We start from the raw sequence: 20,931 nt of genomic DNA on the forward strand, positions 1-20,931 counted from the left end.
TTCTGGCTCCAATGTTTTCTACCTGTGTAACTGAAAAATTTAAACATTTTAAAAAATTTAAAATTTACCATGAGTTACTCGTTTCCTCACTTGAAAACTGAATCATATCTGTCTGATCTACCATGTAAGATGTGAAATGAAAAGCAAATAAGGTGATACCTAAAAGCACTACCTAAATTATGAAGCCATACGAATGTTCAAAATTATTATTATACACCAAAGGTTAAATTATTTTCCAAACATTTGCTGAGTATCCCTAGGCAAATACACCTAAACTTGTTCTTTCATAAATCTAACAATAAGGGGCTGAAGTTTATGAATCAAACCAAGGCTGTAATCTGCTTACAAATGAATTCCTTCACTCGAGACCTGTGATTCTTAAAAGCAGACTGACTGTTGCGATTGACATCACAGCTCATTAGGCTTTTGGAAATGACCCACCGAAGCGATTGCAGCTATAGGGGTCCTCATTTTCCATGGGTAACGAGTATTGGAAATGACTTTTTAAATGAACGCGCTTAATACGGTATGTTCGCTGGCATCCACAGACGGCTTTCAATGAACCATGCCTTCCGATATTCACATCTGTGGGCAGACCGTTTCCACGCGGAAGCCAAGCTGGCCCGTGACTCGCGTGAACCAATAGTATATGGCGGAAGTGACGCCATGTCTTTGGGACCCAAATTTTTGGAAGTAGCTTCTGCTTTCATACTTCAGAGAAACCTGAACTGTGATGGAAGAAGTCTGGCTACCCCTCATGTAGAGAAGGAGAGGCCCTCAGATCACATGGGGAGTGAGAGAGCCAGTCACCCCAGCATCCCTCCTGAGCTCAGCCTTGCAGCTGTCCCTGAGAAGTTACTAGATGAAAGAGTGAGTCATCTTGAACATTCTAACCCTGCCGAGATCCCACATGACTATAAGCCCAGCTACAGGCAACTGAGTAGAATCTGGCCAAGGAGCAGAATTATGGGGACATAATAAAATGGTTGTTTGAAACCTGTGGTTTGGGCAGGCTTGTTACACAACAGTAGATAACCAAAATATACGGAGACCAACATCAAGTAACAAGTTATATTCAGAGACTTGATTAAGATTGCAAATTAGAAAATAAAATAAGTATTATCAATATAAATCATCATTTAAAAAATAAGTCATAATTATAAACATGTCCTAATTCTAGAATAAAGAAGTAATTGAATGTTGGATTTTGGGGTGACAAAATTTTGTGATATGACATCATTATTTGACTTTTGCACCCCAGTGGTGAAAAAGATTATTTTTGCAAAAATATTTCTGAGGGCTTTATCATTTTTTACCAGGGTCCTTGATTAAGAAGCTGTTATGCAACCTATTCTTTTGTGAAGCACTTATCCTGATTTACTATCTCTGTCAGTTTCTCCTCCTCTGTTGTTAAGGGCCTGACTTTGTCACATTCTCACTGGGCTTTCCTCCAATATCACTTTCATCAACTTCACAACAACTGCATCTCTTTTTTTTTAAGGTTTTCAGTTTTACTTTGCAATCTACTTGCATCATATTTCTTGATATTTATCGATATTTACAACCACCAGACAGACATGAAGAAAAAGAGGCTGAAATGTGAGGCAGGCAAAGAAATTCGCATGGGGAAATAGGAATGCGTGAATGGAAATAGGTTGTCGAGAACGGTCAGTTCCTAAGAGCACAAATGTGGTTTAGCTGAGTAGCCTGTTCACTGGAGAAGGGGCTCTCCTGGTGAGTATATCACATAAGGTGATCAAAAGTGTGTTCCAGCAGACACATCATGTTGTACTGCATTGATCTGGTCAGGGATCTTTCTCTGCTCCACTGTGTTCTCTCTGTGTGTGTGTGTGTGTGTGTGTGTGTGTGTGTGTGCGCGTGCGCACGTGTCCCTTGTGCTTACATAGTATCTCACATTTGGTTTTCATCTGTGAACCTGAACTGAACTGAGGAGAGAGAAAGAAAATAATGCTTTTTTAAGAATGAGGGAGTCAGAAGTTTTGTTCTGAAATGAATAAAGTAAATTTGCCATTAACTCTAAAATTCCAATAATATTAAGAATTTTCTTTTCTTTCTTTCTTTTTTTTTTTTTTTTGTTTTTTGGTTGAAGTTTGCAAGTGGAACAGGCAAGTCAAATGAAGAACTATACCCAAATCCCATTGGATTAGAATATCTTACAAATAATTATGTCTTCTTTTATATACAAACAAATGTGGCCATCTAGTTTAAAATATTCAGTTTTAGTGACAAATGAGGAAAGCAGTGGCTACATACATAAAATTCTCATGTCTACAAACTAAAACTAAAGCATGATGTATTTTTAAAAAATGATTTTCAGAAGGCGCACCATAATGGAAAACTGCCCAAATTTCAAAGAGCTGTCCAAATGTCCAAGTATCAACTAACTGGAATATTTATTTGGAATTACTGCTGCTGGTAGATAAGCCCCAAAACATGGTGGGGAAGAGGGATGCTTGATTTTAGTTTTGTGTGAACGGTGCTAAATAATGAAAACATTTAAAATGAGTGCCATATTTAAGGAACTTTACTTGCAACATTGTAAGCATCAAACAACCATTTGAAATTTTTCACGAGTAGAAATCTAGCTTTACCCTTCAGGAAAAAAAGCTTTCCCCTTTAAATGGCAAGTTATCCTAAAAGTGTCCAAAAGTCACATTGTGGGGATAGGACAGAAAGAACCACTGGGGAGGCAGTTAAAGCAAATCCGACCAACCAGTGCCCCGTCTGGTTTGTGAAAGATCAGACAGATCCTAGTGGGTGGGGATCCCATGACCAGCCGAGAAATACCACTGGCCAAAGTGCAAATTTGCTCCACTTTTCTGAAAAGCAGGTTAGCAGTATATATCTAGAGTCTGAAAATGTTACTTTGTTCCTGGGGATCTGTCTTAGGGAAATATTTAGAGACATGCAAAACATATTTACGCACAAAGATTTCATTATGGCATTATTGAGACTAGCGACCGAAATATCTCGTAGTATGGGAATGTTTACATGTATGATGGAACATTATGCAAACGTTCAAGTTCTACTTTCAAAGACTATTTAATGACTCAGGAAAATGCTCTTATTATAACTTCTCAGAAAGCAAAATACGAAACCGTATTGTAAGTACTATAAAGTTTATGGGGAGTGCCTTTATCTACATATAGGTAGAGCTTAACTCGAAATACTAAAATGTTATGTGTATCCTTGGGTGGTAGAAGGAGCCAAAATAGATCATTTTTTTCTTCATTACAATTTGATGTATTTTCCAGAGCAAGTTTCTGGGTTTGTTTGTTTGGTTTTTTTTTTTTTTTACATTTATCTATTTTCATTTATAATCAGTAAAAGGGAATAAAATGGGAAAAGATCAAGGACACCAGTATAAACTTATCCAATGCTTATATTAATGCTACATGGAAAATAATAGAATATATATTTTGAATCCTCCAACTGAAACACACGGACAGGCAAAGATTTCATGAACTCAAGAGCTATTTCAAATTCTTCTTTATTATCACAGAGTTGCTAATTTCTAGTCATGCCTAGAATTGATAGGCTCGTGTGCAAATATTTCTGATCAAATTACATGTCTTTGCAGTGACTGTGGTTCAAGCTGTTTCACCAAGTCCTTAATGGACTGATCTTTGCTAGTCGAAGTCCAGGAGCCCCATGAGAATTTTAGAAAAGGTTCAGCACTCTAAGTAATTCTTATCGCAGTCCAGTCACACAAGGACCAAGATCCCACTACTGAATACACTCTTGTATGAGGTTAGGCGTGCAGATGGAGGACTGCCAAGGAGACATTTTATAGGAAAATGTCAGAAATTATGAAATGTGGGTCGTTTGTAAGTGAAAAGGGGGATCAAATGAAATAAGGTTTAAGTAAAAATAAACCACACAAGGACAAAACCATAAAAAGAATCTTTCTGAAAGAAGGTTAACAACCTCTGGCCGGTTAGGAGAAAGACAATCAAAAAGATGAAATAGTATTATTATTATAGAGTCAATAAGCATGTATTGGCTACTCACCGAGCGTAGACCCTGTGCTCGCAGTGAGAGACCCGCACCCTCACTTGGAGGCCACAAAGCAACAGTGATGCTTTCATTCATTCACTAGGTTGTTATTTACTGAGCTGCTACCACGCATCAGGCCCACACAAAGCAATTAATATCTCTGATCTCAGGTTGCCACTGAAACGCTGCTGGGCTGATACTGTAGGAGGAAGGTGAGGTCAGGACAAGTGAAGACACTCAGAGTCACAGAGCGGAAAAGCTGCCATTTGAACGAGTCTGCTTAGAGAATGCCAAATACCGATCCTGAACAGCACTTCCTAGAGAGTTCCGTCAGAATTCATCCGATGAGTTTAGCCTACGATCACGATGATAGCAGCCCTAAATGGATGATTACTAGGTGCCGCGCATATGTAGTCCTCAGGCAGGACTTAGAGGTCTGTCTACACTCTCTCCGACACTACGTCTCTCCAACTGTCTAGGTAAAACAAAACAACAACAACTAAGCCAAGTGTCATCCCAGATTCCCACCTCGCCCACAGGGACTCGGTTTCTAAATGCAGTTAACACCACCACTTTAATAGCTCGTCCATGCCTCCCGTCCTCTGTGACAGCTTCTGACCTGGTCTCCCTGCCAGTCTGCTCCGCCTTCACCAAGGCTCTGTCTTTCTGTCTTTCCTTTTTTATAAAGATTTTATTTTTTTATTTGAGAGAGAGCACCGAATAAGAAAGAGAGAGAGCACGAGCAGGGGGAACGGCAGGCAGAGGGAGAAGCAGGCTCCTTGCTGAGCGGGGAGCCCGACGTGGGGCTCGATCCCAGGACACGGGGATCACAACCGGAGCCAAAGGCAGATGCTTAACCAACTGAGCCACCCAGGCATGCCCAGAGTGTTCTTTCTAAAACACAGATTCAAATAGGTCTCCCCCGGAGTCATCCTTCGAACCTTCAGAAACAAATCTGCACCTGGAACCCGTAGATCCCTGTGAAGCCGCTCTGTTCTGGCCGCGTTCACCCTCCTGCCGTTCTCTGGGCTCAGGATGTTCACACCTGTCTCGAGGTCCTTGAACGTGTCTCTGCCTCTTTTTCCTAAGCTTACAAACCCAACCCACTCCACCCTTTTCCTGTCCTGGCTGACTGCTGCTAGGCACTGATGATGGGGCTTTTGGCATCATGAGAATCTTTCCTAGATGTTCTTCCTTGTTGCCGATTCTGGGTTCTCTTCTAGCCCGCAGACTTCTGCTTTGAAACTCGCTTCTTAATTTAATGGTTCACGTCCCTCCCTCACACTCTGACCTCCTTGAGGGCAGAGTCCTTGGCTCCTCTGCCAGGCCTCAGCCCCCCACCGTGCCTGGCCCCTAGTTAGGACTTAATTAACATTCATAAGCTTGCTCATTTTGAGCCAGGCTTCTTCCGCAAAGGATTTGAGGGAACTTGCACAAAAAACATATAAAGTGAAGAAAAAAAAAAAAGCAGGAGCAAGGAAATTATAAAATCTAAGTAGAGTAAGGACTGGAAAGGAGGAACAGGTGAACAGTTGTTGGCAAAGGGCTAAAAAATTGTCCTGGGTTATTTATTTAATCAATTTCTGGATATAGCTAATACTGAGATCATAGCACACATCACATTAATTCCCTAAATCAAAACAAGCAGGTATTATTAAAAAGCATGGAAAATGGTTTCCCAAAAGTTTTTGGGCTTGGGATTCTGAAGCCATGTTTGTTTTTTACAACTTTCCCTTTATTTTTGCATGCCAAGCTCTCAGAGAATAGGGAACATGCCATTTTAGCGAGTTCTTCTGCACCCAGCACCATACTACATAGGAATACCTAAGTTTGTTTGTTTTAACATTCCCTTATTAATAAGGGCAAGATTCTTTTTTTTTTTTTTTTAAGTTTTTTTTTTAAGTAATCTCTACACCCAGTGCGGGGCTCGAACTTACAACCCAGAGATCAAGAGTTGCACGCTCCACTGACTGAGCCCGCCAGGCGCCCCAGGGTAAGATTCTTGAGCACATAAATACAACAGCAAGCAACTTTATCTTCAAGGACATTTCCTCTTTAAACTGGTAGAAGCATAAATCAGAAAACTAAAAGCACTTGGTAAAATTAGCACAGGTGATTCATAGCGGGAGCTGTCCCTCTACAAGGACTAAAACCAGATGACGACTCATAAGGCTAATTTTTTAAATGTATCGACTCTCCAACACTAATTTCTTTTTAAGGCAGTTTAATTTTAAAACACCCTTCTGTGAATTGAAGGGAGCTCTTCAGTTACACGAATCAATATGTATCTAGAAGGTGTCTCCCACAAAATCACCTCAGGTCCCTTATTTTGAAGACCCCACCGTAGACCCGCTTAGAAGAGTCCTGACTTTGGCTAGTTCAGAGTTACGAAGAACCTATGTCGTGTGTGTCCTTTCACATTGTCAGGCCTCTCCTGCTTGGTGTAAAAAAGAATAAGCAGCAGAGGGGCTGATCCACTGTATAAGAAATGCCATGCTTGATGAAAAGGAGAGGCATAGGTCTAACTAGCTTCTGTTTTGGTAACTTCTCTAATTCCATGCCCACACGTGGACAAGTAGGTCCCAACGGAGCCACATGAACAACTGGCAAGAAGTAAATGCTCATAAGTGTCTGTTCAGCCGATGAACGGTTTTCGTTCTGTCCACCTTCAATTCCACGCTGACGAAATCCAAGTTCAGCCAAAAGCACTCTGATATCTTTCTTAGCATCCTGGCCTCTTTACAGGCTTGTGAGCAGCTATTGTTACTCTCCTTGAACCACTAAGAAGAGCCACTGCTATAGTGGCTATCTATAGAATATAGAATATTCATTTTTTGAGGGGAGAGCTTGGACTTTAAATTCCAGAGCATAGGAAGGTAACGTAAAGACGTTTGCTTTCCAGGCACCCAGGAATTTCACCTGAGGACATTCCAATTCCATGTGGCAAATACTTGCTAAGGCTCCAGTAAGACCAAAGGAGGATACTATGAGACACGAAGACGAAAAAGGAATAATCTGATTGCAGGAAGCTGAAGAGCCCCCAACACTGTGCCTGGCACACGGTGAGCATTCAAGGGGGGTTGATATTTTTTCTATATTAGTGAGACACCTATAATAGTAAAGTGAATGCAGTAATGTTGGAAAAGAGGTACAAAGCAAATGTTCTGGGCAGATGCTTCTGGATAACATTCACCAGTACTGGAGGGACTGGGAGGGCTTTCTGGAGGAGGTGGCATTTAGGCAATGGCATGAGCGATGAAGGGCCTGTTTGGGATTTGTAAGCAGTCTGCAGAGACTCATACACAGGACACACGGCAGGTCCACGGTGAAAGCATCGGCGCATGCGCTGGGCCCAGAGGAGGAGGTCTGTGTTAGGATGGTAATTCAGTGGGCAGTGTGAGTATAGGCTGAATGCTGGAGACAGGAGGCCAGGGGAGGAGTCAGGAAACTAAAGCAAATTTCATTGTTCCTTGGGGATTTTAAGAGCCAGAGAACAACATTTCAGGGCAAAGGAAGCCTGGAAGAACATTCTCTTTTTCCCCCCTCCTCTCGCTTACAAAAGTATTATCATGGTAGCAGTGTAAAGTACTCTTCGTAATCATACTGTAAAACACAGTGTTGAAAAAACAGTAAAAGAAAATGTAAATCTTAAAAGTGGACTTTAAACAGTATGACTTGAATACTTTTCGACCTCTCAAAATGTGTTATTTATTGATGGGGAAACGTTAAATCAAACTGTTTGCAATTAGAAAGCTCACAGTAATTGAACTCTGCACTCTCGAAGCCACAAGATGACCATGATTAATTTAACATCGTAGGAAGGTCTTCATAAAACTCTGACTGTACTGAAGCCCTAGCTTTCTATATTGCTGGTTTCATTCCCTTTAAGAGATTATGGACTATCCAAAGTCTTATCTACAGTACTAATGCTGTGTGTTTCTCTGAAGAGCTTCAGGCACTGTACATACTTTAATTAAATCTCCTAATGTTTTTGTGAAATTGGCAAGGGATCAGCAGAAGGTGAGTCATCGAAAAGTATCCAAATAGAAGACTGGACCAGAGGACCTACTTTTAGATGAAACCCACTTTTATTATTATTGTTCCCATTTCACCAATGAGGAAATGGAGTTATTATTCCGAGAAGGAAGATGAGCTATCCTCCATTTCACTAAAGGCAAAACACACAGCTGTAGGCTCTATAAGCATTTGCTGGAAGACCTTTAAAAATCGTACAAGAACCGTGACCTCTGAGGTTTCTCCTTTGAGAGCCAACCAACGTTTATGAATAGATACCTAAAATGTGCACCAAAGAGAATATACATTGCCCCTTTCTTGCAAATGAACACAAGACAAGGATCCCAATTTATCATCATGTCCACTCTCTTAGCTTTAATGGACTAGTTGACCAGAAGTTTGGCTAAGTTCTTTCCGTAGCTTCCTTCTCTATATCCCTAAGCTTCCCCAGGCAACACTGGAAAAAAGAGTGGGCACTGGTCTTTAGGAGATAATCCTGGAAGTAGAGCTGGTTGGGTTAAAAACACAGTACAAATTGCAGGGCTAGAAAAAATTGAAAAGAGTAGAAAACAGAACAAGTCCCGACTCTTGGTTCTACCCTTACGGTAGTCGTATAGATTCAGAAGTCAGAGGGTGAAAAACATACATGCATATAGTTATCATCTAGGCTCCTGTTTATAAACCAACTCCACTTCTAATAAAGGAACTGAAAGGGCTCACACCACTTTACCAGACCATGACGCCGCTGTCTCAATCTAACCACCTCCTGATGTCCCAGAGAATGCAGTCATGGCTCCCAGAAAAACAGAGATCCCAGTTTGAAAAAAAAAAAATTCATGAAAAAGGTAAATGCTGTTGTTTTAGGCAATAATTTCATATCATTGAAGTCTTAAAAACAAACGAAGATATGAATAATGAAATCCTATGGCAGTATTTGGTTGTAAGATGGTTATATTGATCCAGACTATGCTTAAAATTGTTTGGTTTCTCATAAAACTGAGAAGGCAAAATCAAAAATTTTGATGAGAACTGGTGAACCCTCAAGTGGGGGGAAAATGTCTCTAAAAGACACACTTTTTAAATGGAATAGGGAAGAAGGCGAGATGACAGATTTTGCCTGGTCCTAAAAAAGTGTGGCACCTGACACAGAAACCTCTTTTTTGGGAAAGACTAGTATTCGCTGTACTAAAAATAAAATAACAAACGGCTTATTTCTACTCCGGAAAGTGCATTTACTACAATAGGATTAAGGGCAGATCTAATAACTTCATGGGTCATAGAGCAATAATCTCTCCTTCCCAATCTTTGAGATGGCAGCGGAACAGAAAAGTGCTCTAATGGAATTAATTCTCTAGATAAAAAGACTTACCAAATTAGGAAAAATCTCTATAGCCAAATAACACATTTTTAATTAACCAAGCCCTAGTCACATATCTGTATTTGAATATAAAGGGAATGTAATTGCTTATGTATTTTCCCCATAAAAATAAGGTGCCTTAAAAGATTTAGAAAGATTTACCTAGTGCTATATTTTTTAAAGTTTATTTTGTTTTTATTTATTTTATTTTTATTTTTAAAGAGAGCAAGTACACGCACGTGCATGAGCAGGCTGGGGCGTAGGGACAAAGGGAGAGAGAGAATCTTAAGCAGGCTCCACACCCAACGGGGAGCCCACCTACGTGTTTGATCTCATGACCTTGAGATCATGACCTGAGCTGAAATCAAGAGTCCCCCGCTTAAACGACTGACCCACGCAGGTGCCCCAACACTATATTTTAATTTGGCATCTCAATCATTACTGTCACCTGCTTCCTAAGAATTCACAGAAAGCATGTCTTTTAAATATTGTCCAATACAAGTATTTATCTATGTATTTATTTACAAGTATGCAAGCAAAAGTTTCCTTTTACTGTAGTTCTGACCTATTTCAACAATATTGCCAGTGTATCAAAGGACTATAATTTTAATCTCTTCTTTGGATAGATTTATCTTTGTAGCTTTAATAATTTCAGTAAATTCCCTAAATAAAAAACATTTTCAAGTCAAATTACAAGTCTGCTAAAACACGTCAAATTATGAAATGTGTCTAAATAAGGTATGTGTTTTTGTTTTGCTTTGAAGTAGGCTCCATGCCCACCGTGGAGCCCAACACCGGGCTTGAACTCACGACACTTAGATCAAGACCTGAGCCAAGATCAACAGTCAGACACTTGACAGACTGAGCCACAGGCCCCTCTATATAAGGTACAGTTTTGAATTTAGATTAATAGCTGTAAAGTAAGTAAAATCAATAATTTATTAAATATTATAAACATTTTTAATTAACATATATAAATTTTGGTTAATATTAAATGCAATTTGATCTCAGAATTTTTGAGCAGAAAGAGACCATGGAGATTATCGAATTCGATGACTTCATTTTCAGGTGCAAACTGATGCTTAATCTTTTGAAGGCCAGACAGCCTAGACTAGAACCAGTCTCCCAAGTTGTCAGGCAAGTGTTTCTTTTCTTTAACCGTGCAGATATTTACTATAAACATCACATTATGTTATCCTGTGTCCATTAGTGTGGAAGTACTATTCAGAGGTAACATCACTCATTGGCCGAAGGAAGAAGCTACAGTTATCTAGGACCAGAAAATCCTATCTCAACTCCACTGTTGATTGGATGACATCAAGCAAGCCATTTAATTGCACGGCGCTTTCCTCTTCCTAATTATAAAAATAAGAGCTCCAGTAATTTAGACTTCCCTACTTAAATTGGTTGTTGCAATAAGTAGTAATAAAAATAACTCTAAAGCATACAGCATATCTAAGTGCAAACGAAATACTTAATAGCAAAAACTTATCTGCACTACATTTAAACCAAGGAGTAATAACCACTTTTAGTCGTAATTAGGAGGGAGTATGTATTAGCTGTTGTGTCCTTATAACATCTGAAAAAGCTAATGCAGGGGTATTTCTAACAAGTTCAGTAGCTCCTAGTTTTTCATCATCTTTCTTCATGATGACCTAAGCCAGATAGTAATTATTAGTTGAGAATAAACGAGGAATCTTTGACTTCTAAAATGAGCCCCGCTTCTAACAGAGAGAAGTGTTAACAAACTGCCTATAGTGTTGCTAACAGAATCAGAAAATTTTACTGTAGAATCATCCTGTGGCTGATATATGCAGACATAAACCCTACCGAGTACTGTTCCCTAACAGTAAACTATAGTTTCCTGGGTGACACGTAAAATCATCTAGCCTAAGCTGACCTTTAAGAGACAAACAAAAACTTATCAACCAGATTCTCTTGGATAAAAAAATAGATCTTGCAACTGGGAGCGATAGAAAGAATGAATAAGTAGCCTTGAAGAGCATTGTATAACACAAATTTTTGTAGAGGAAAATGTATCTTCTTTACAGAAAGAATAATCGGAAAGAAAATAGCCAGATACTAATACGGGTCATTTCTAGGGGATGGAATTTTAAAATATTTTTTTTCTTTTTCTCCTTTGTGCTTATCTGTTTTAGAATGTGAATTAATTTTGTTGCCTTTTTTAAGAGGTTACTTTTAATGGAAAAAAAATTTGCTGGTCTCTTGTGTGGAGGCAGTTAGGGACTATGATGGCCACAGGAGGCAGAAACAGGAGGGCTTGCAATGCAAGGCAGTGGTCTTGCTAGACACGTGGCTGGATCCGAGGTCCCCATGTCCTGATGGTGGCTTTGGGTAATGAGAGGCAGCACACACAGAGAAAGCCTGGGGAGGCCACTTTGCTGTGAGCTTGCCATACCCAGGAAGGACCGAAGGGCCGAGTTGGGAATGTTTCTCCCATCCTTAGCTTGTACCTGGCACGCATCCCTTACCCACGATTTCCATTTCTGGATGGTAGGTCTCCGTCTTAAATTTAAATAAGCATTGCTTTCAGTGTTTAATTACAATTTAATGGAAATACTACTCGCATTCAAATTAGCTTTTAGTTTTCGCATCACGAGTGTGCATGCAAGTTATTGTGTCATTATAATCTCATGTTATAATGGCTTCATAATGCAAGTCCCTACAGGGTTGAATTAGTAGTTTCCTATGGTAATCGCCCATCACTATAATATCATAATCACATAAGCACAGTCCCCACATGCTTCCACCGCAATCATTTTGACATTGTAAGAGCATTTTAATAGTATTAGCATAGATTCTCCGGAGAAATCATCTCATCGTCACTGCATTACCATATAAGATTAATTGTGGTATGAAAGCTTTAAAAAAAAATGATGCTCGGCAAGAAAGCATGTCACTTTTCCAAAGGTCACTGCATTTTGCACTAAGGTTTGTGACACAACCCTTCATTGAAGAGACTCCCTTCGCACCATGGACGTTTTTTGTTTTGGTCTGTTTTTCTTCTTGTTTGTTTGCTTAGGACTCTAGCAGTCATCACTAGGTCAGCCCCTCTCTGTGCTAGAGAAAGAAAGAGCCGTAGTCCCTGTCCTCAAGGAGTTTACAATTTAATCAGGTTTGCAACAAGTTATATGCGGCATATAGGTCAGCACATTGAATACTGATAGGATGGGGCGCCGGGGTGGCTCAGTCACTTAAGCATCTGCCTTCCGCTCAGCTCAGGAGCCTGGGGTCCCAGGATCGAGTCCCGCGTGGGGCTCCTGGCTCAGTGGGGCGTCTGCTTCTCCCTCTGACCCAACCCCTCTCCTGCTCTCACACTCTCTCTCTCTAATAAATAAATAAATAAATAAATAAAATCTTAAAAAAAAAAAAAAGAAGTAAATAGGATAAACAAAGTACTTGGAAGTAACTGGCATTACTGTGAGAGCAAACCACACAAGGTTGAGAAGAAATGGTTGATTATTTTAAGGGTTAAACCTATTAAACATAAGGATTGTGTGGCAGAAACGGAGCGCACGTTATCAGGGCTCACAAGAGTCTGGCTGGCATCTTTATCCTCACTGAGCCTGCGCAGAAGGAAGGCCACCTTAGTCACCAGTCGTGGACACGGACACAGCCCCAGTCCCAGCCACGGAGCAAGCCGAAAGCACAGCTTAGGGACAGGGAGCGCCTCCTCTGTATGCATCACTCCCGCTTCGAGTGGAGAGAGGGAGGCCGGACTCGGGTCATTGCAAAGCGAGTAAGCACAGACGGTCTACCAAAGCATCAGATCGAGGGCCCAAGGAAGGAAACGCCTGCTCAGAAAAGCACTGCCCAGCCCCTCATACTCTCCCTGGGTTGAAGCCACAGTGTAAAATGACTCCGTTGTGTCAGTGACAAATGGCACACGCTGCAGAGACTGGCAGGGTGTTGTGTGCCTGGGAGGGGCCTCTAACCCTCTGGTACTGTCTGGGGACACCACGGGAGAATTGCAAACTGAGGATCCTATCGCTCAAGGACTCCTCTCTGCTCCGCGTCTAGGCGAGAACAACGTCACAGCCAGCCATCGGCACCCTGACTGTCCCATAGCAGCCGCGTGGCAAGAGCTGACAATGGATGCATGACTAAATTAGTACGATTGGAAGGATCGCGCAGGTTTCAGAACTGCCGTGGGTCTGACTGGGCATACGTCCGCTCCAATAGCATCAACAGCGGAGGAATTCACAACTGGCAACGTCTCTTGGATTATGAAAGACCTGCTTGCCTTCTTGTTCTGGTAGATGACAGCATTCTGAGGAGTAATGCTTGCTAATTTCCCTTTTCTTGAGCCGCATGGTCCTGGGAGATCTCAGAACTACTCAGTGGCTCCGTTTCCGAAAAGAAGTAATACTGCTTTTTTAATTGGAACACAATGAGGGTAAAGATTGCTCTCTAAGTGCTCAAAACCACATCTACCAACAAGCTGTGAAGCAATTTAAACTTATTACATAAACAAAATTAGCTGCCCTTCCTTTAGAAGTTATTTTTAATTTCATAGGTAAAGTCTATGACACCTGCTACCCTATTCTTCCTTGAGTTCTTGTTGAGGCATCCTATGTAATTAAGCTCTTCTGGCTCATTCTTCACAGTGACATCTGCCACTGTGAAGTCCTATCAAAATTTACTTTTATTGCCTTTGATTACCAGTGTTTATTATTATTTGCTTTGTCATGAGACATACAGATGAAAAGTCAAGAATCAGGGATGGGATGTTTGAATCCAAATGCACTCTCCCTACGAACACAAATTTTATTTATTTTGCAAAATATACCTTGATGCCGCTTACAAAAATGTCCTTGTTTTCCTTTCTCATTCAAATGTATGAAAGGCAACAGAAAGCAGTCCTGATCATGTTCAAGAGGGTTAATCTTTTATTTGATACAAACAGTCAGTAGCTATTTACTATCTGGAGTGCCTCCAAACATTAATGCTGAACTGTTATATTTCAAAAATGGAAGAAGGCACAGAGATGGGACACAGAATGCTCCTATGAACATATCACTATGTCCCCGACAGGGAGAAATGCTAGACCTTCATCAGTAGCATAAAGATTTCAAAAAGGTGATATGACCAAAAATGTGTCTTTTGGCAAACTTAGCATGCAAGCCTCAGTTTCCTCCCAGATAAAACAAAGGAGTTAAACAAGGTGACCTCCAAATTTCCTTCCAGATACAAATTCCAAGATTCTAGGCAAATAGGCAGTAATTGACCTCTAACCGACCTCTGCAGTGGCACCCCATGAGTTCATCTTGTTTAGACATTAGATAAATGGGGATATTAAGGTCGTAGAAAATCAGGCAGAACATTTCTGTAAAAGAAATGAGAAACTTTTCTAATGAAGACATACAAATGGCTAACAGACAAATGAAAAAATGTTCAAAATCATTAGCCATCAGGGAAATTCAAATCAAAACCATACTGAGATACCATCTTATGCCAGTTAGAATGGCAAAAATTGACAAGGCAGGAAACAACAATTGTTGGAAAGGATGTGGAGAAAGGGGATCCCTCTTACATTGTTGGTGGGAATGCAAGTTGGTACAGCCACTCTGGAAAACAGTGTGGAGGTCCCTTAAAAAGTTAAGAATTGAGCTACCCTATGATCCAGCAATTGCACTACTGGGTATTTACCCCAAAGATACAGATGTAGTGAAGAGAAGGGCCATATGCACCCCAATGTTCATAGCAGCATTGTCCACAATAGCTAAATCGCGGAAGGAGCCGAGATGCTGTTCACCAGATGACTGGATTAAGAAGATGTGGTCCACGAGCCTTACATCGGAAACCGGGGATGTACTGTATGGTGACTAACATAATATAATAAAAAATCATCAAATATTAAAAAAAAAAAAAAGATGTGGTCCATATATACAATGGAATATTACTCAGCCATCAAAAAGAACGATTTCTCAACATTTGCTGCAACATGGACGGGACTGGAGGAGATAATGATAAGCGAAATAAGTCAAGCATAGAAAGACAATTATCATATGGTCACTCATTTATGGAACGTAAGAAGTAGGAAGATTGGTAGGAGAAGAAAGGGAAGAAGAAAGGGGGGGTAAACAGAAGAGTGAATGAACCATGAGAGACTATGGACTCTGGGAAACAAACTGAGGGCTTCAGAGGGGAGGGGGGTGGGGGAATGGGATAGACCGGTGATGGGTAGTAAGGAGGGCACGTATTGCATGGTGCACTGGGTGTTATACGCAACTAATGAATCATGGAACTTCACATCAAAAACTAGGGTTGTACTGTATGGTGACTAACATAATATAATAAAAAAAATGAGAAACCTATTAATACTGTTCTAATTCTTTTTCTGAACCATTCTCGAACAAACTGTATTACAGTATTTACTTTACTATAAACTTCAGATTATTACTAACAGATGAATGAAATAAAAATACCTCACAACCCAGATTATGACTTTCTTTATTATCACTCTCTATATTGCTTATGACTAAAATAGAGGCTAGTATAAAATGATCCCGGCTCTATTAGCCCTCAAATAAATGATGTGAGTATCTACGCAACCGAAAACTCTTGGCTGTTTCCCAAAGAACAGCTAAAACGATCCATTATGTATATGTGCATATATACGGACATTATATTTATACACATACATATCCGGTGTTCACATGGTCTAATTATCACAGTGCAAGTACACAGACTATTCTGAAAATTGTTTTGTGCCAACTTCACAGCCAAGAATTATTTTATTTCTTAGTGGACAGTGAGATAAGTAAAAGAAAAGTCCGTCATCTGCTTGTTTTTTTGTCAGTGTTTTGAGAAGGTGTGATATATATCCCATTGGTGGTTCAAACCAATTTTAGGTGATATATGGGCATTTAAAATGTCTTAAACACGTATTTGTTTATTTTAATGCATTTTAGGAAAAAAGCAGTAAATGTTGTAAACCTCTGAGTTTATGGATATTATTGCTTAAGAGGAGGCTGAAGTAAAAAAGTGGGTTAGTTCAAAGAAAAAATATTAAGTAATTAGAAAAGGTGGTACCTGTGCATAGCAAACATGCTTTATTTTATTTTATTTTTTAAGATTTCGTTTATTTATTTGAGAGAGAGCACAAGTGGTGTGGAGGGGCGATGGAAGAGGAAGAAGCAGACTCCCCACTGGACAGGGAGCCCAATGAGGGGCTCAATCCCAGGACCCTGAGATCATGACCTGAGCCAAAGGCAGACGCTTAACTGACTGAGCCACCCAAGCACCCTGCAAACATGCTTTAAAAATTATAGGAGAATGAATCAAATTTGACAAATTTGATTAATATTAATAAGTGATGAATTCTTTCATTCTGATGAATATTATGCTGAGTTTGTGAAAATTAAAAGGCATTTAACATCTCTACAATATCTTGTAATACATTTATTTTCTCTGGCCTATTAAAGAGCTAACTCCTATTCTGGGGGTAACATCCTCCTATCATCAGAAATATAATCATGACTTCTAATGAGGCAGAGAAAGCTGTCATCCATTTATAACTCTCAGACCTTTTTGTTGGTCCTATAATTGTTGACATCATTTTAAATGATGTTGATTTAAAGATATAAATGTGATATATGGTGTCAAGAATATAGATCAAGACATTGTGGTCAGACACGGTACAGCTACTGAGTAAGCTTTCCAATTTTAATAGAATAAAACTCTGAAGTCGAATACATCATTCTTTGTATAGAAACAATATGTAGATAAAGAAACTTTCCTTTCTGCTAATGGTATAAAATCATTAGATTATATAAGAATAATTAATGAAATCTTATTTTACTCAGGTATTTCTAACACAAAGATAAAAATAAAGACGTGAAAACAGGTTCACAAAAAACTACACCATCCCTACATAATGCATTGTGCAAATTCCATATAAAAAACCTTTTACAATTCTGATTTGGTCTATCAAAAAGCAAAGGAATTTAGAAATTAATCCTTTTGACTTCACCGTAGCAAGAATTAGTAGTAGCAAAGGTCCACGCAGTGTCCCCAATGCTGGAAACTGTATATGTTCTTGTATCTATTTTAAATCTAACAATTAAATGAAATTCAATAGGCAATATATAGAACTATACAGAATCTTCACAGAGACCATTTAAACCTGGATCTCTTAGCTTGAAATATTTTGATCTTTCCACTGAAATATACTGATAAACAAAAAGTAAAAAAATAATGTTTGGGAAGAATGAATTATGTCAAAAAGGGAAAAGGGGGCACTGCAGCTCGGGTTGCAGGAACATTCTCTATCCCCTGTCCCCCGAACACCCACCAGATCAAATACAGCTGTAAGGTCAAAGGCTCAGTAATGTCAGTGCTAAAAACAGCAGATTCTTTACTTCTTAGACGCTAAGCTGCTCCGAAGTATTTATACGGGACAAAGAGGAAAACCTTGAAGATGCACGTCTCTGAATGAGAACGTGGTGGGGATGGGGGGAGGCAAGTTCAAAGCAACCCAGAAGCCAAGGGAATCAATGTCAGGTCTCTGACTTATGCAGAACTGTGAGCGAGACTCCAGACAGAGGTCCAGGACAGTCCCTAATCCTACCTGTGGAAGCTGCGGGAAGTTGGCTGGGCAATGGCAGTGACAGGACGGAGACAGGGCTTTGGAGTAACAGTCCTCAAAGTACACTCAGGCAGAGATGTTTTCTTGCCTAGTGGCAACCTGGAAAGCCCCTTCCTGCGGTGGCAGAGGACATTTTTATAGAAAGTACGAGGCAGAAGGCATTGGCCAGGCATGGTGCATTGGAAGCCAGCGCCCTCTTCTTGAATGCACGTGTGAAATGGATTTGTGCAACTGTAAATGGAAAGTATCTGAAGTTAAAGACTCAACTTGGAGAAAATGCAGCCTGGGCAGCTCTAGGACTGGTAGAAAGGCAGACTCATGAAGTGACAGACATGCCATACGCCAGGGAGTGATAAATAAAAATGTGTCATATAATCTAGGTCAAAACTAGCAAAGACACTCTTGTAGCCTTTCCTGGTTAAGCGTATCAATGCTACTTTTCTACGGAGCGATGGGGAGTAAAAACCACACTCTACTTACACGTGTGTTGTCTTACCTATGCACGCATACCTCATTATTCAAATGTAATTTCTCCCTGAAAACATGATGGGTACTGAAGTTTGCATTGCCAGGAGGTTATATATTACATTCATTTCTCTTTTAAAAAAAATTATTTCATTTAAACTTTTTAATGTGGGCCTTTTCAAAAGCTTGCATATGTGGAGAGAATAGTATAATGAACCGCTACGTATCTATCACCTAGCTTCAACGATAGATTCCAATAAGAATAGTTTTTAAGGGGAAAATTAATGTTTCGCAACTCATTCAAAACCACCAATCAGTTATTCCAAATATTACTAACATACTCTTATAGACCCATAGAACAATCTTCTAAGGATTCCTTGCAGTTAATTAACTGCAAAAGACATTTTTTTGTGTGTGTGGAATTAAGAAAACGCTCTTACTCTATTCTGAAGGCACGCTGTAAAGCTTTCCAGAAACAACTATGGTACCCACGGTAGATGAAGACAGGTGACAGTCAAACTCAGGTATCGGATGCTTTCACATTCCCAACATTTGTTTCAAATGCACGAGCTTTTCTAGCTTCTAGCTTCGTACGCTCATCATCTCTCTTAGACATTTTCAGTTGACACGAAGGCGACAATGTACAACACATTTAACAACGTGAGCACAGGACGTTCCCCTCTAGCGGGGAGATCTGAGCTATAGGACCACAATGTCCTCTACCTCCTGTTGCCCTTTTGGGTGGCACAAGTATGCGGACTAACATTAGCAAGTTGTTGGGTCAGAGAGGAAATTCTGAGGAAAAATGTTGGTGAGTTCTAACAAATATTTGGATGGTGGTGGTTCGGATGGCAAGGTATACTTAATTATGTACATTTTCTGGTTAACCGCTTAATCAAGTACATAGAAGTCACGTAATCGTGTTGCTACAATTTTTATCTAATGACGTCATTGTTTTAAGTCACGAGCAGAAAGCTCTCCAAGCCGTGTTAAGAAGTTTGTAAGCCAAGTAGACCCTCCAAAGAAAGACTTGTAGTCATCACTTGGTTGCTCAAATTTGATAATCAATGAAAAGAACTCCAAAAATGGTAGCCACAGACCATTATTAGTACAGTTCGGTAGTATGGACTGAATTATGTTCCCCTCTCCTCATATGTTGGAGTCATACCCTCCAGTACCTCAGCATGTAACTGGATATGGACATAGGCTTTAAAGAGATAATTACATTAAAATGGGGTTTTGGAAGTGGGTCCTAATTCAATATGACTATCCTATGTAGTTATGAGCAGAGATTAGGACACAGACAACATAGACACAGGGAAGACCGTGGGAGGACACACGGAGAAGGCAGCCACCGGCAAGCCAAACGAGGCCTCCTAAGAGACCAAATCTACCAACACTTTGATTTTGGTCTTTTGGCTTCCAGAATTGTGAGAAAATAAATATGTGTCGTCTAAGTCACCCAGCTGGTAATATTTTGTTACAGCAACCCTCGCAAACTAATAGCATCAGTAATGGAGGTCGCTAATCCAAGCTACAGTGGTGGCCTTTAATTACACCTGGGGGATCTGGGTCTACAGAGTAGAAAATTTGTTGAAAGAGCGGGCCAGGCACGTGTAAGTCAATCTAATGCTTTGTGACAAATTTTGATGACAATCAGGTGACAGCTGAGTATGGATGAAGAGTTATTTATTTCAATTATTTGTCAGGGTTTAATAGGATAGCTTGCTGAAAAGTTAAGCGGATACCACACACAGATGATGTAGCAGATGTATCATGTGAAATACCCCTGAACTGGGGGCTGGATTTCATATTTCCTCCAAACCTTAGAGAGCAAGACGAATAACATTGAACTTTTCAGATATATAACAAATATAATAGATAAGACATGTAGAAATGTGACGGTATAAACATGATAACTTGAGGAGTTTATGAAAATATTCTAAATATGTCAAAAATCAGGGGGTACCTGGGTGGCTCAGTTGGTTAAGTGTCTGACTCTTGATTTTGGCCCAGGTCATGAGCTCAGGGTCGTGAGATCGAGTCCCCCGCCTGCTGAAGATTCCCTCTCTCCGTCTCCCTCTGCCCCTCCCCTAGGCTCTCTCTCTCTCTCAAAAAAAATAAAAATAAAAATAAAAAATCAGTACATATGTAATTTTGAAAATAGTAAGCAGTATTAAGAAATCATTGTCACTACACAGTAATACTAAGGAGTTTTTGGTTGCAGTGGACTTGGAATTACACAAAAGAGCATTAAATTCACAACAGTATTTACCAATATTCTCTTCAAAGTGCTTTTCAAACCACTAAATAATTACCCAATTAAGCCACTGCAAGATAAGCTGTTATTACTCTGGATTTAGTGAAAAGGACTAATAATTACTATTTTAACAGTTTCTGTGAAGAAAGTCTCAATGTTTACTGAACACAACCGTGAGCACACCCCATCCATTTAGCGCATAGGGAA

The 20,931-nt window shown here is 39.9% G+C and overlaps 2 protein-coding genes across 10 annotated transcripts in view; one reads left to right on the forward strand and one right to left on the reverse strand.

Moving 5' to 3' along the window:
- Positions 1–20,931, forward strand: part of C1QL3 (complement C1q like 3) — a 105,803-nt gene that overhangs the window by 51,939 nt on the left and 32,933 nt on the right. For all 3 annotated transcript variants that reach the window (XR_008956560.1, XR_008956565.1, XR_008956566.1), the window contains 2 exons: positions 6,920–7,079; positions 10,156–10,275. The gene's annotated coding sequence lies outside the window, so the exon portion shown is untranslated. The remainder of the gene's footprint in view (positions 1–6,919; positions 7,080–10,155; positions 10,276–20,931) is intronic.
- PTER (phosphotriesterase related) overlaps positions 1–20,931 on the reverse strand; it is a 68,252-nt gene that overhangs the window by 41,093 nt on the left and 6,228 nt on the right. The window lies entirely within an intron of this gene.

The sequence above is a fragment of the Ursus arctos genome, unplaced genomic scaffold (genome assembly GCF_023065955.2).
Source record: "Ursus arctos isolate Adak ecotype North America unplaced genomic scaffold, UrsArc2.0 scaffold_30, whole genome shotgun sequence".
NCBI classification, from domain to species: domain Eukaryota; kingdom Metazoa; phylum Chordata; class Mammalia; order Carnivora; family Ursidae; genus Ursus; species Ursus arctos.